Source organism: Polypterus senegalus, chromosome 2 (genome assembly GCF_016835505.1).
Source record: "Polypterus senegalus isolate Bchr_013 chromosome 2, ASM1683550v1, whole genome shotgun sequence".
NCBI classification, from domain to species: Eukaryota; Metazoa; Chordata; class Cladistia; order Polypteriformes; family Polypteridae; genus Polypterus; species Polypterus senegalus.
This window is the reverse complement of record NC_053155.1, coordinates 151456464-151472190: the sequence shown is the minus strand read 5'-3', so window position 1 is coordinate 151472190 and position 15727 is coordinate 151456464. Positions and strand designations below refer to the sequence as shown.

Here is a 15727-nt window from a genome sequence, read left to right as displayed (position 1 = left end):
GTTCTACGGGCAATGTGTCTTTTACTTCCTGTACATGCTTCCTCAGTTGGTTTGCCCAGTTGATTTCATACAAGGAACGCTATTGGCGGATGACTGAGAAGCTAACCAATCAGAGCACGCAGTTAAGTTCCAGCTTGCTGAATGCAGTGTTAACCAGGAAGTCTCGTCTACGCTCATTCAGCATCAACGTGTTTCGCTGTGTAAAGAGTTGTGCTCTTTTGTGTTTATCTTTGTGCATAGTCAAGCCCTTCAGTATGGCTCCAATACGATCTGCTACTGCTTCAGGGGCCGTGCCCAAGCGCAAACGGAAGACGTTAACGATTGCTGAAAAGGTAAGCGTTTTGGATTTGTTGAAGGCTACGATTCTTTTTATTTAAAAGTAGGAAAGGAATATAAGATCTACGGCCGCAGTGTCCTTTTAACCAGGGTGCAAAATAAGTTGTAAGTGGATGTAATAAGGCAGTAGTCTGGATGGAATCTGCTTTAGGGATTTGGATTGAAGACTGCCAGAAGAACAAAAACGGCAGTGCTACACAATCGCCTGAAGTGGCTCCTTTAAGGGCTGTAACGCTCTCCTTTGCTGTGCAGTAAAATTAAACTCATTGTTATCGGACAAGTCATCGTGTCATTGTTGGTGAGTAACCATAATTAATTTTCTACTTACAGTACTTAGTACATGTACGTACGTTTAGTGTCACTGTACACACATTTACTGTATACTATTTTTGTTGCATTGTACGTATTTATTGCTGGTGGCATGTCTATCGTAATGGCTGTAACATGTGATATCGGAGACACTCATATCTTTAAAATAATATTTAGGTTTTACTGTATATAAACAGTGTGTTTATATACATAATTTCAATAAATCTTACCTAATATCTAAGATAATACAAAGGGATTATGCTGTATAACTCTGCGGGGAATATTTATAAACAGTGTGGGAAAGTTTATAAGGGCTTAAAATATATAAAAATAACCATAGAAACATATGGTTTCTACTTCGCGGATTTTCACCTATCGCGGGGGGGTCTGGAACGCATACCCCGCGATCGAGGAGGGGTTACTGTGTATCTATACTAATAAAAGGCAAAGCCCTCACTCACTCCCTCACTCACTCCCTCACTCACTCACTCACTCATCACTAATTCTCCAACTTCCCGTGTGGGTGGAAGGCTGAAATTTGGCAGGTTGATTCCTTACAGCTTCCTTACAAAAGTTGGACAGGTTTTATATCGAAATTCTACGCGTAATGGTCATAACTGGAAGCAGTTTTTCTCCATTTACTGTAATGGAGATGAGCTTCAACGCCGTGGGGAGGAGTTTCGTGTGACATCATCACGCCTCCCGTAATCACGCAGTACATAGAAAACCAGGAAGACCTCAAAAAGCGCTCAAGAAAACATGCATTATATAATTGAGAAGGCAGCGAAACAATAAGAAGCGAGTTCTGCTACTTCGGAAACAAAGCACGATGTAAACCTACACTTTAAATTAAGTTCATAGACAGGCTGCCGCTGGCGTTTGTAATTTAGTGCCTGCCCATATAAGGCCATCCGTCAGCGGCAATCCAATAGCAAACTGCCACGGGTAAATATTCACGGGTGAAGGACTGTGCTTATGGAGAGGAAGATGAGATGGTCAGGGTGGTGTTTGACACAAACTCAGCGAAACTGCCAGAGAAAGTTTTAAGTGCCAGGACTAAGGTAACATTAAATAAAGCTATGGACATAGCGAGATGGCACCAGCACAGCTGGGAACCTTCGATGCAAGTACACGAGTGGCTCCGTGAACTGATGCAGTGCACAGATAAAAGCAACAGTTCCAAAGAGCTGAACAAAACCGAATTACACAATTGAAAAGGCAGCAAAAATATGAAGCGTCTGATAAGCATATTCATAAATGCAGCTACTGTGGAAACAAAGCACACGGTGGAAAAAGTCAATGTCCGCTAAAGGAAGACAGCGTAAAAAAAAAACCGTGCATGCAGTTTGTCACATCACAGATAAAAGGAAGGCGAGCTGTTTATTGATGCAGTAAGGAACTAATCGATGAATGAAACCTCTTATCTTTACAGCGATTGACAAACACGGAATGTAACTTGAACACATCGTACAAATCGAGCCTGATTGAAAGAAATAATGATAATCAAATCCTTGATGACAGCAACATTCAATAACACTCACAAAACAATTACTGTATATTGACAATCATGTTACGTTATTTTTAAAATGTTCCCTTTTCTTTTTCATAACTTCTACTTCTCCACTGCGATACGGGTATATATATAAATGTATATCTATAGCCCGATCTACAATACATACTTTAGCATAGACAAGCGGTGGCGCAATTGTAGAGTCTTAAGCCTCTAACGCCGACATTGAGGTTCGATTCGAGAGGGATGTACTGACTATGTAGCGCGCTACCGATTCATTTTACCTTCCCATCTCCTTGGTTTGGGGCGTATGAAAAATATTAGGTTAGCAGAATCATGTTACGTTATTTTTAAAATTTTCCCTTTCTTAGCACAAGCACAGTTGAGAAGCTTGATGCATGTACTCCATAAGCGTTAAAAATAACGCATTTAATCACACTTTCAATTCCAAGCAAGCGGGAACTTTTGTCAATGCATGATTTCCTGGTACATCCATTACACTGATGCACACATCACAGCTACAAAAATGTTAGAGTCGGAATAAAGCGCGTTCCTACGACTGATCATTTCGACTACCGAAGCCTTGATAAAAGCATGGTTTTGTGCACACTGAAAAGCAAGCAAAATTAGATGCATTACAGAAAGCGGACTTTGTGGCTCTTACTGGGGATCATTGGACTTCCGTGACCGTTAGTAATTCTAAATACATCTAATTACAAAATGTTCAATGATCACACTGTTTTAGCCTAATGTACAAAATAATTTTGGCTAATGTTACTCAGAGTTTAAAGAGTAAGCTGGTCAAATTACCTTTTATGTTTCTGACTTATTTTTTAAGAAGAAAAACTGCACTTTATGGTGAAATTTTGGTTATTATTATTTAAAGACAATACTATTCTGAAAATGTACTTAAAGTACTTAAACTACCACTTTATTTTTAAGTCTGCCCAATTTTAACCAGGGATGATATTTTTGTTTCTGTTTTGAATTCAAATGCAGTTTAAAAGCTTTTTTCAGAAATTAAAACAGCTTCAGTTTACAATATTCATGTCCATGTCTATTATTTGATTCTGTAAGCCCACTAAAACCGTTTTAAATAAAAAAAAACATTTGCGATTTGGGGCAAATTCGTGTCGATTACATACGATTAATCAAGATTAATTCTTACACAGCCTCTAATTAATTGGATTAATTTTTTAATCCCACCTCCCATATATATGTAGATATATATATGTAGATTTGTATATATATGTGTATATACAGTATATATGTAGATATGTATATGTTGTATATACAGTATGTATATATGTGTGTGTGTATATATACAGTATGTGTATATATATGTATATGTATATATATGTATGTGTGTATATATATATATATATATATATATATATATATATATAGCAACACTCATGACAATTACAAAACAATTACATTGTCAATCATGTTACGTTATTATTAAAATGTTTCCTTTTCTTTTTACTTCTCCGCTGCCAATGCAGCTATTTTGCTATATATATATATATATATATATATATCTATATATATATATATATATATATATAAATAGATAGATATGACAACAACACTCATATCAATGACAAAACAATTACATTAACAATCATCTTACGTTATTTTTAAAATGTTTGCTTTTCTTTTTCATAACTTCTTTAACACACTACTTCTCCTTTGAAGCCTTGGTATTCTACTAGTATATATATATATTTTTTTACATACACATTAATATAAATATATATATATATATATATATATATATATATATATATATATATATATATATATATATATACTGTGTATGTGTGTATATATAAATATATATTTATATATGCACACACACATATATACACATAATGTGTGTAGATATATTTACATAAATACATATACTCACATACATATACATACACACATACATACATACATATATACATACACACACATATATATACAGACAAATACATATATATCAGATTCATTCCTTACAGCTTCCTTACAAAAGTTGGGCAGGTTTTATATCGAAATTCTACGCGTAATGGTCATAACTGGAAGCTGGTTTCTCCATTTACTGTAATGGAGATGAGCTTCAACGCCGTGGGGAGCGGAGTTTCGTGTGACATCATCACGCCTCCCACGTAATCACGCAGTACATAGAAAACCAGGAAGCCTCCAAAAAGCGCTGAAGAAAACATGCATTATATAATTGAGAAGGCAGCGAAACAATAAGAAGCGAGCGAGTGACATATACAACCATATTGATGAGTTCTGCTACTTGAAACAAAGCGATGTAAACCTACACTTTAAATTAAGTTCATAGACAGGCTGCGCTGCGTTTGTAATTTAGTGCCTGCCCATATAAGGCCGTCCGTCAGCGGCAATCCAATAGCAAACTCCCACTAAATATTCACGGGTGAAGGACTGTGCTTATGGAGAGGAAGATGAGATGGTCAGGGTGGTGTTTGACACAAACTCAGCGAAACTGAGAGAAAGTTTTAAGTGCCAGGACTAAGGTAACATTAAATACAGCCACGGACATAGCACGAGATGGCACCAGCACAACTGGAAACCTTCGTTGCATGTACACCGAGCGGCTCACGTGAACTGGCGCGAGTGCAGAGATAAAAGGCAACAGTTCCAAAGAGCGCTAAACAAAAACCGAATTACACAATTGAAAAGGCAGCAAAAAATATGAAGCGTCTGATAAGCATATTCATAAATCCAGCTACTGCGGAAACAAAGCACACGGTGGAAAAGTCAATGTCCCGCTAAAGGAAGACAGTGTAAAAAAAACCCGTGCATGCAGTGTGTCAGGTCTCAGATAAAGAAGACGAGCTGTTTATTGATGCAGTAAGAAACGAATCGATGAAAGAAACCTGTCATCTTTACAACAATTGACAAACACGGAATGTAAGTTGAACACAACACATCCTACAAATACGAACCTGATTGAAAGAAATAATGATAATCAAATCCTTGATGACAGCAACACTCAGTAACACTCACAAAACAAATACTGTATATTGACAGTCATGTTACGTTATTTTTAAAATGTTCCCTTTTCTTTTTCTAGCTTTTTTAACACACTACTTCTCAGCTGCGATACGCGGGTATATATACAGTGGAGGAAATAATTATTTGACCCCTCACTGATTTTGTAAGTTTGTCCAATGACAAAGAAATGAAAAGTCTCAGAACAGTATCATTTCAATGGTAGGTTTATTTCAACAGTGGCAGATTGCACATCAAAAGGAAAATCGAAAAAATAACTTTAAATAAAAGATAGAAATTGATTTGCATTTCATTGAGGGAAATAAGTTTTTGAACCCTCTAACAAAAAAAGACTTAATACTTAGTGGAAAAACCCTTGTTTGCAAGCACAGAGGTCAAACGTTTCTTGTAATTGATGACCAAGTTTGCACATTTTAGGAGGAATGTTGGTCCACTCCTCTTTGCAGATCATCTCTAAATCCCTAAGGTTTCGAGGCTGTCTCTGTGCTACTCTGAGCTTGAGCTCCCTCCATAGGTTTTCTATTGGATTAAGGTCCGGAGACTGACTAGGCCACTCCATGACCTTAATGTGCTTCTTCTTGAGCCACTCCTTTGTTGCCTTTGCTGTATGTTTTGGGTCATTGTCGTGCTGGAACACCCATCCACGACCCATTTTCAGTTTCCTGGCAGAGGGAAGGAGATTGTCGCTCAGGATTTCACGATACATGGCTCCGTCCATTTTCCGTTAATGCGATTAAGTTGTCCTGTGCCCTTAGCAGAAAAACACCCCCAAAGCAAAATGTTTCCACCCCCATGCTTGACGGTGGGGACGGTGTTTTGGGGGTCATAGGCAGCATTTTTCTTCCTCCAAACACAGCGAGTTGAGTTAATGCCAAAGAGCTCTATTTTGGTCTCATCAGACCACAGCACCTTCTCCCAGTCACTCTCTGAATCATTCAGGTGTTCATTGGCAAACTTCAGACGGGCCTGCACATGTGCCTTCTTGAGCAGGGGGACCTTGCAGCCCTGCAGGATTTTAATCCATTGCGGTGTAATGTGTTTCCAATGGTTTTCTTGGTGACTGTGGTCCCTGCTAATTTGAGGTCATTAACTAACTCCTCCCGTGTAGTTCTAGGATTCTTTTCACCTTTCTCAGAACCATTGACACCCCACGAGGTGAGATCTTGCGTGGAGCCCCAGAGCGAGGTCGATTGATGGTCATTTTGTGGTCCTTCCATTTTCAACAATCGCACCAACAGTTGTCACCTTCTCTCCCAGCTTCTTGCTAATGGTTTTGTAGCCCATTCCAGCCTTGTGCAGGTCTACAATTTTGTCTCTGACATCCTTGGACAGCTCTTTGGTCTTTCCCATGTTGTAGAGTGTGGAGTCTGCTTGATTGATTGATTCTGTGGACAGGTGTCTTTTATACAGGTGACTAGTTAAGACAGGTGTCCTTAATGAGGGTGACTAATTGAGTAGAAGTGTCTAACCACTCTGTGGGAGCCAGAACTCTTAATGGTTGGTAGGGGTTCAAAAACTTATTTCCCTCAATGAAATGCAAATCAATTTCTATCTTTTATTTAAAGTTATTTTTCGATTTTCCTTTTGATGTGCAATCTGCCACTGTTGAAATAAACCTACCATTGAAATGATACTGTTCTGGGACTTTTCATTTCTTTGTCATTGGACAAACTTACAAAATCAGTGAGGGGTCAAATAATTATTTCCTCCACTGTATATGTATATATATATTCCGATCTACATACTCGAATAATGGATACTTTATTCGCCATCAATGATTGTTTTGGTAAAGCCATACTCAGTGTATTCATTAGATGAACGGTAAAAAAGTAAGAGCGAGGGGAGGATGCAGGCTGTAGTGCACGTCAACTCTATCTGAATTGCGCGATCACATTTCAAAAAATATATCTTTTCAAGTTCTATTTAGTCCATATTTGTCAAACTCAAGGGCCACGGGCCACATCCGGCCCGCGAGATCATTTTATATACTGTATTATTGTTATTAATGGCCCAGGTATATGAAGCGCTGGTAACACAATAAACTACAGATCCCATAATGCAGCGCTTCAGCTGCCTTGCCGAACACTTACCGCGTTAATCAAGTCTAGCTTATGATGCTGCAAGTTATTGCGAAGCTAGCTCACGCGATGCTGGAGAGAAAAGTTGATTCTGAAAATAGAGCCTTTAAAAAGCGATGGGAGGCTGAGTATATGTTTACTGAACCCGTGTGTCTCATTTGTGGAGCTAATGTGGCTGTAATTACAGAATTTAATCTAAGACGGCACTATGAGACAAAACATCAGGGTAACCTGAATGCAATGCAGAAGATACAGAAAGCAGAATAATTAAATAAGAATCTGACACTTCAGCGGACGTTTTAACCCGTGCACAATCACAAAGTGATTTCAAGTGAAGCTGCTTTTATGGGAGACACAAATGCACCAGTGCAACTTTCCCCTCTTTCCCTGTTGCCAAGTAATGTTAAACCAAGTCGTCACTACGGTGTTCCCAAATACGCACTTTGCTGATAAACTGAGCCACTGAGTTTGCACGGCGCTTTGGTGACTTTGAAGAACAAAAAAAGTCCGTCTACATGCGGCTCGAACCTTGTGCATGTTTGGTAGCACATATCTGTGTGAGAAGCTCTTCTCAGTGATAAAGACTAACAAAACAGCACACAGGAGTCGCCTCACTGATGAGCACCTGCAATCCATCCTGAGAATCTCCACAACACAGAACCTCACACCAAACATAAACGAACTTGTTGCCAAAAAAAGATGCCAGGCGTCCAGCTCTAAAATGACATATGAGCAAAGACAACTGAATGATTTGATTTGTTATTGCTGAAAGGAACACATTTTATTTATATTTCCAGGTTTTGTTATGCAGCATGTTCATATTTAAATTTGTATAATTTTGACAGGATATATTTTTATGGAGAGGAAAATCTTTTGGGATATTTAAAATCTAAGTTTATTTTTTATATACAATTACATAAGAGTAAAGAAATTTGAATGTTTGTTCTTTTAATGTTTACTTTATTTCTAACTTGTATAATTTAGACAGGATATATTTGTATGGAGAGCAAAATATTATAAGTTGTTTAAGGTTTGAGTTGATTTATTCACGAATAATATTCCTGTCTGTTTTTACCATTCCTACCAAAGATATTTCTGTCGACTAAATAAAATTTCCTTCTATTTAAAATTTAAAATTTAAATAGAACTTGAACAAATACGATAGTTCATAATATCCACGCAGACTTGCACGTAAGAGCGGAGTTATCCGTTTTAACAAGCAGCGTATTGCACTGATCTGAAATAGCTGTGTGTGTATATATGTAGATATGTATGTATATGTATATATATGTTTATATATGTGTGTGTGTATGTATATATATATATATGTATTTGTGTGTATATATGTGTGTGTATGTATGTATGTGTGTATGTATATGTATGTGTATATATGTAGATATATATATGTATGTATATATGTGTATATGTATAGATATGTATATATATGTTTATGTGTGTGTGTAAATATATATATGACAACAACACTCATCACTCACAACAGTTACAAAACAATTACATTGACAATCGTGTTACTTTATTTTCAAAATGTTTCCTTTTCTTTTTCATTGCTTCTTTCACACACTACTTCTTAAGTAAGCGGCTGGTATTTTGCTAGTATATATATATATATATATATATATATATATATATATATATACACACACACACATATTTAGACATATATATACATATACATTCATATTTAAACATATATATACGTATACATACATATCTACATATGTATCTATATATCTCTATATCTACATATGTATCTATATATCTCTATATCTATATATATATCTATATATCTATATATATATACTGTATATATATATAAATGCGCTTGACAGCAGAGAAGTTAAAAAAAAAAAAAAGGAAACATTTTAATAATAACATAACATGATTGACAATGTAATTGTTTTGTCATTGTCATGAGTGTTGCTGGCATATATATATATATATATATATATATATATACATACACATATACTATACTATGGGGTGCTAAACAGGCAAATACATTGATTTTGTGAATATATAAAGTCGGCGTCAGAATATATTAAGTCAAAACTTGAATATATAAAGTCATTCCCGAATATATAAAGTCAAAACTTGATTATATAACGTCACTGTCTGAATATATAAAGTCAAAACTTGAATATATAAAGTCATTCCCGAATATATAAAGTCAAAACTTGATTATATAACGTCACTGTCTGAATATATAAAGTGAAAACTTGAATACTGTATATAAAGTCAGCGTCAGAATATATAAAGTGCTGACCTTATGTATTCCAACGCTGACTTTATATATTCAAGTTTTGACTTCATATATTCCAGCGCTGACTTTATATATTCAAGTTTTGACTTTATATATTCAGAAACAAGTTTTGACTTTATATATACCGTCGCTGACTTTATATATTCAGGTTTTGACTTTATTTATTCTGACAGTGACTTTATATAATCAAGGTTTGACTTTATATATTCAGGAATGACTTTATATATAAAACTTTTGACTTTATACAGTTAAATGTAGTCATCATTGCATAACTTTTTCTTTACCATAGAAATTTAAAGACTAAATTCAACTTCCATTCCTAACAAAGATATTTCTGGTGACTAAATAGAACCTACTTGTATCCAAATTCGAGCTATTGAGCAGTCGCCTGTCTGCCTGAATAAGTCACCCTCGCTTCGCTCTTACTTTTTTACCATTCATTTAATCATGGCTAATGGCGGAAAAAATATAAAATGGAAGGAGGATTACACTGAGTATGGCTTTACCAAAACAATTATTGATGGCAAATAATCGATTATTCATAAAGCTTCAATTGGTGATCTGTTTTTCTGTGTTAACCTCATATTTTGTCATACTTCTTCTCAAACCAAGGGGGTGCGAGGGTAAAATGAACCGGGAAGCGCTGATCAATGTAATCGGTGTACCGGGAAATCATGCATTGACAGAAGCTCACCTTTGCTTATAATGCAGTGTGATTAAATGCGTGATTTTTTAACGCATTATGGAGCACATGCATCGAAGCTTCTCAGCTGTGCTTGTGCTAAGAAAAGGAAACATTTTAAAAATAACATAACACGATTGTCAATGTAACCTTTTGTAAGTAGTGCCTGGAGGATTCAGTGTGGAGAAACTGTAGAGACAGCGTGTGTATTAACTTGTGGATATTTCTGTGAGTATTTGGTCGCAACGTCACAAAGTCGCTTTCGTAACACTGCGTGCGTTGAGCTCAGAGCGAAATGAGGTGAATGGGAGGGGAGATGATGACGTGACTCCCGCACCCGCCTTAACTGTCAATCCCCCACAAACACAGTCTCTCGGAATTTGCATAAGCACAGCCCTTCACATGCAATTTTAACTTAGTTACAAAGTGATCAAAACTCTCATTTATACCCTGCGTCCTCTCATTAAACTTGTATCCCGCATTAGCCGTGGGCATGACAAACGCCAGCGGCAGCCTGTCTATGAACTTAATTTAAACTTTAGGTTTACACCTTGCTTTGTTTCCGAAGTAGCAGCACTCATGAATATGGTTGTATATGTCACTCGCTCACTTCTTATTGTTTCGCTGCCTTCTCAATTATATAATGCATGTTTTCTTCAGCGCTTTTTGGAGCTTTTCCTGGTTTTCTATGCACTGCGTTGACAGTCAGTTCACGTGATTATGTGGGAGGCGTGATGATGTCACACGAAACTCTGCCCCCCACGGCTTTCGAGCTCAACTCCATTACAGTAAATGGAGAAAAATAGCTTCCAGTTATGACCATTATGCGTAGAATTTCGAAAATGAAACCTGCCCAACTTTTGTAAGGAAGCTGTAAGGAATGAGCCTGCCAAATTTCAGCCTTCTACCTACACGGGAACTTGGAGAATTAGTGATGAGTCAGTGAGTGAGTGAGTCAGTCAGTCAGTGAGGGCTTTTATTAGTATAGATTAAGAAATTTATTGCGTGACAACATCAATTTTGATGAGCCGTCCATAGATCATTTTTAACTAGAGAATTTTTCATATACAACAAGTTGGTTTCGTGCTGTCAGTTTATTAAAAATGAAGAAAACATTCTAACGGTTTCCAAATGTTATGAAATATCTATAAAAATCTTCACTTAGACGCGATTATTTCTTCCCAACAACATCAGTAATATTTACTTCTTTGGAAATGTACCATCTTGCGGAATTTCGAATACGTCTTTAGGAATTCCCTGCGTAACCCATAATGCACTGCGGTAAGCACGTTTTCTCGCTATATGCGTGTTGCTGAAACTGAAGCAAGTAGCATCGCGGATGAGAAATGGATTGTTTCTTGATTAAAACTGGCACAACAGGCCCTGAAAAACCTGAAAATGAGGGCAAAAAAGAAAAACAAAAGCTGAAAGTGACTGTGAGTATGATAAAAACACGAAAACGGTCTTTTCAATCGCAATGGCTCAAAGAGTTTCCGTGGGTAAATGCAGACGACACCGACTCCATTTTTTGCCAAATTTCCCATCAGTATCCACTTATTGCCGACAAAACATTCACATTATTTACCGGCAAGAAAGTCGACACTACTGTCGCATCAGCTATCTGCGAAACACATTGCCTGTTTGTCAAAGCATGAGTCTAAAAGTAAGAAAAAAAGTTGGTGCAATTGAAAAAGCGTTTTCTAAAGTTGAACACTCGGAGGTTGACCGTTATGCTAGGCTGTTCAATACTGTTTATGCTGTTGCAAAGCACAACAGGCCATTTACTGAATTTCAATTTCTGTGTTCTGTAAAGGAAAAGAATGGTGTAAATTTAGGGAGTGACCATTGAGGCAGGGACGCCTGTGTTGAGTTTGTGAAGTCAATATTGTCTGTTTTATTGAATGATGTCTAAAGGACAGTGTTCTGTTATGTAACTGTAATATGTGAAACAGAACTAGTGTAGCTATAATGAAGGCATTGTTTATTAGTGAGATAAAATGATAAGGGAATCTTTTATATAATGTTCTAGAGCAAAGTGGCAAAATACTACTCCCTGAAAGAACTTTTTTCAGTTTTAAAATGGTAGGCAGTTTTGGTATCAATAAATGAGATCAGAAAAAATAAACTTTTTCACTTTGTTATTTGTTTATGGTCAAGTGTATTTAACTGGCGGAAAAGTGGATTTTCTAAGTTTACTTGTCCGTGGACAAGTAGAAAAAAATTTGATTTCCACACCCCTGTCGCCGCATATATTCGGCTCTGGCGTGCTTCCAAATTGCACTGGAAACAGACCCTAGCTGGTTGCGGCGTTCAACAAATGTACTTTTCCGAATATACTCGGCTCCAGTGTGCTGGCAGTAATTACCTTGTTACATATTTTAGTCCGTTATTTTTTTATTTTGGCATAATATAGTACATGATGTGATAAACTACAACACTTTTCTTTCAGAGTGTGATGATTAAAACATCTTTCTCTGTCTGCAAAATCATTCTTATGTATTCCTGCAACCTCTACTCCCTCTGAGCGTCTCTTCTCAGCAGCTGGGAACATTGTCTCAAAGAAGAGAGCCAGCCTCACACCAGAGCACTTCGAAATGCTCACATTCCTGCACTGCAATCAGGAATATATGAACTGAATCTTATATAAACTGTACATTATTGTTTTATTTTATTTGCATTGAAGCTTTATTTAAACTTTTGGACTTTAAGACACACCAGTGGCCATTTTTAGTTAAGTTAAATGCACTTTTTGTGTTTAAAGACTATGTGCACTTTACTTTGTATTGTTTAATGTATTTCTTTTTTATTGTGATGATCACACTGATATAAAAACATGATTATTTTCAAATTCATATGTTTCACTGGTTGTTATTTTAATTGGATTATTATTCATTTTAATGATGTTAATGCAGAGACATCAGGGTGACAGTCACAGGTGGACAGACGTGAGCAGATGAGGTAAGACAAGCACTGGAGCCCAGAACAGGATGTGCAACCACAGGTCGCAGGCATCAAAATAGTCAAGCATGAAATGATCGTGACTAATCGAAAAAAAAAAAAAGATTGATTAGTCGACTACCAAAATAATCATTAGTTGCAGCCCAACAATTAATGCTGCCAAGTTGCAGCACAATATTGCTTTGATCAGCTTATTAGACCATAAACTACTGCAACCAATCATGAAGAAGGTTACTTAAATAGGCAATTGTTAGTTGTGCTTGTCCTTGGTTCTCTCTTAGAGAGTGGCAACATGGGAACCTCTAAAGAACTCTCTACTGACCTAAAAACTAAGATACTGTAATTTGATTTTATGAATTAGGAGAAGGGTATAAAGGTTTGTACTCTGTCTCCACAGTTAGAAATGTAGTTAGGAAATGGAAGGCCACAGGAACAGTCTTTGTGAAGAAAAAATGTGGTAGCGCAAGAAAATATATGAAAAGCACAGCCAAAGCCTGGTTAGAATGGTCACAGACAAACCACAGACCACCTCCAGAGAGCTACAAGAACATCTGGCTGCTGATGGTGTACATCATTTCACAGTCCAACACACTTTGCACCAGGAACAGCTCGGAGGAAGGGTGATGCGCAAATAGCCTTTTCTTAGTTCTCAGCACAAGAAGAGCACTTACCAAAAAACTGACCATAAAATATCACTTTTGACTGTTCACAAAACAATCAACAAAAAAACAAAATTAAAAACATACATCTATCAATACATTTAAAATAAAATTGCAACTAAACAGTAATGCTAAAGCAACACAATTCCATAACTTACTACAAAATACAGTATTATAATTCCATGTGATATTCATAGGCTTTGTCCTGTTTTACCTTTAAGAATATTGATATATTTAAACCACTCTCACAAAATACATATCCTGAAATAGTATACTTTTTAATGGTATCTTTTTTGATCCTTGGCAACCTTGTGAAAAATAGCATGTTTTAAATATTATGATTATAACAAGCTCCTGGTAATCATTTAGTGGAAAACTGAAAATAACCTTAAAAAAAAAAAAAAGCTTACAATACAGGCAGAAGACAAGAGGGCATCACATACCATGTATAAAGAAATACGCACTTCTGAAATCATTATGTATGTGATTGTGTGAGAAACTGTAACGGACATTGTCAGGGCAATTTTATTGTGTAAACCTAAAGCAAGTACACAGTTTCACCTTACAACATGGTTGCTGCTATACACGTCTGATCCAACCAACATAAGCATTTTAAAACATTCGCTACTCAAAAGTTAAAGTTTTTCTTGATTTTAGATATTCACTTAAGATAATACACTAGATAAATTACCACAAACCAGAAAAATGACAATGACTTTTCCATACTTTTCGCACTCAACAAAAATTTCTCTTTAAGGCAAATACAATATATGGTTTAGAAGAGTAAAGATATATATTTATAAAAGTGACTTGACACTGTAAAAGAAGAGAGTAAATATGATAGACAAATGCATGATGCACAAGAGCCTTTTTTTGAACTCTTCTCATGGTTAAGCTTGTAGGTCAGGCTTTCTTGAAACGCACATAACGAAGTGAACGGCTTTACAGTAATGGACAGACATATATTTGTAATTAAATGACAGATCAATGAAATTTTGAACTCTTTTACAGGCAATTGATGTTTTCAACCGTCTAATTCATCCAAATTTGCCTTGGAACTGAAATTTGTGTATCTATGAGTAAATAAACACAACAAACAACCGCGGTAAAAAGACAACGGTCATAGCAAGTGTCTCTCAAAAATAAATGCAGCGAATTGTCACTGTTCAACCCTTTGATGTCACAGATACCTTCGGTTACCTTGAAAATATCTCTTTCTACATAAGAAAATAATGCATGTCGACTCTGAGACATTGTCGAGACACAATAAATATTATACGCGCTATATTAAGAGTAATTGTGATAAAGCACATAATTCTTCCTTCATCAACTATGCACTTTAGCTACTTACCAACAATAATTAAACTGAGCTACAAAAAAGGCTTCTGCTTGTCAACGGTGAATGAAAAGTCGTAAAACGTTTACAAAACAAAAAATGAACAAGCACGAAAGACTGAAATTCGAACATCAAAACTCACCGAAAACAAACACTTCCTGTTACAAAACAGGAAGTGATTGTTTTTCAGTCTTGATGACGTATTAACATGTTATAGGGCCTTTTGTGCGAAATGGGCGGGACCTTCGTCTTCCACAAAATATGTATGTCGTCAAAGCCGCCGTGGGCGGAACAGTTTTCATCCACCAATCGTTGTAGATTTTTTTAATCTAATTTTTCTCACCAGCCAATCACGTACCAACAGCCTTGTCGTTGCCTCTGATATGCACCACGACTGCCTGTAATGCACGTACTGTAACTCTACCCGACAGACTTTTTCAAACAGTTTCAGAATCCGTGAGCAGTTGTCATTCAGTAAATGGTTTTTAACTCGTCTCCTAATGTGCATTCTGAAAAGTAGAAGTGTACATTTTGCCTTTATAACACATTTT

At 36.4% G+C, this 15727-nt stretch overlaps 1 protein-coding gene across 2 annotated transcripts in view; it reads right to left on the bottom strand.

The window, feature by feature from the left end:
• Nucleotides 1-15342, bottom strand: part of senp7 (SUMO specific peptidase 7) — a 190703-nt gene extending 175361 nt beyond the window's left edge. For both annotated transcript variants that reach the window (XM_039744831.1, XM_039744832.1), the window contains exon 1: nt 15192-15342. The gene's annotated coding sequence lies outside the window, so the exon portion shown is untranslated. The remainder of the gene's footprint in view (nt 1-15191) is intronic.
• Between the last annotated feature and the right edge of the window lie 385 nt (nt 15343-15727).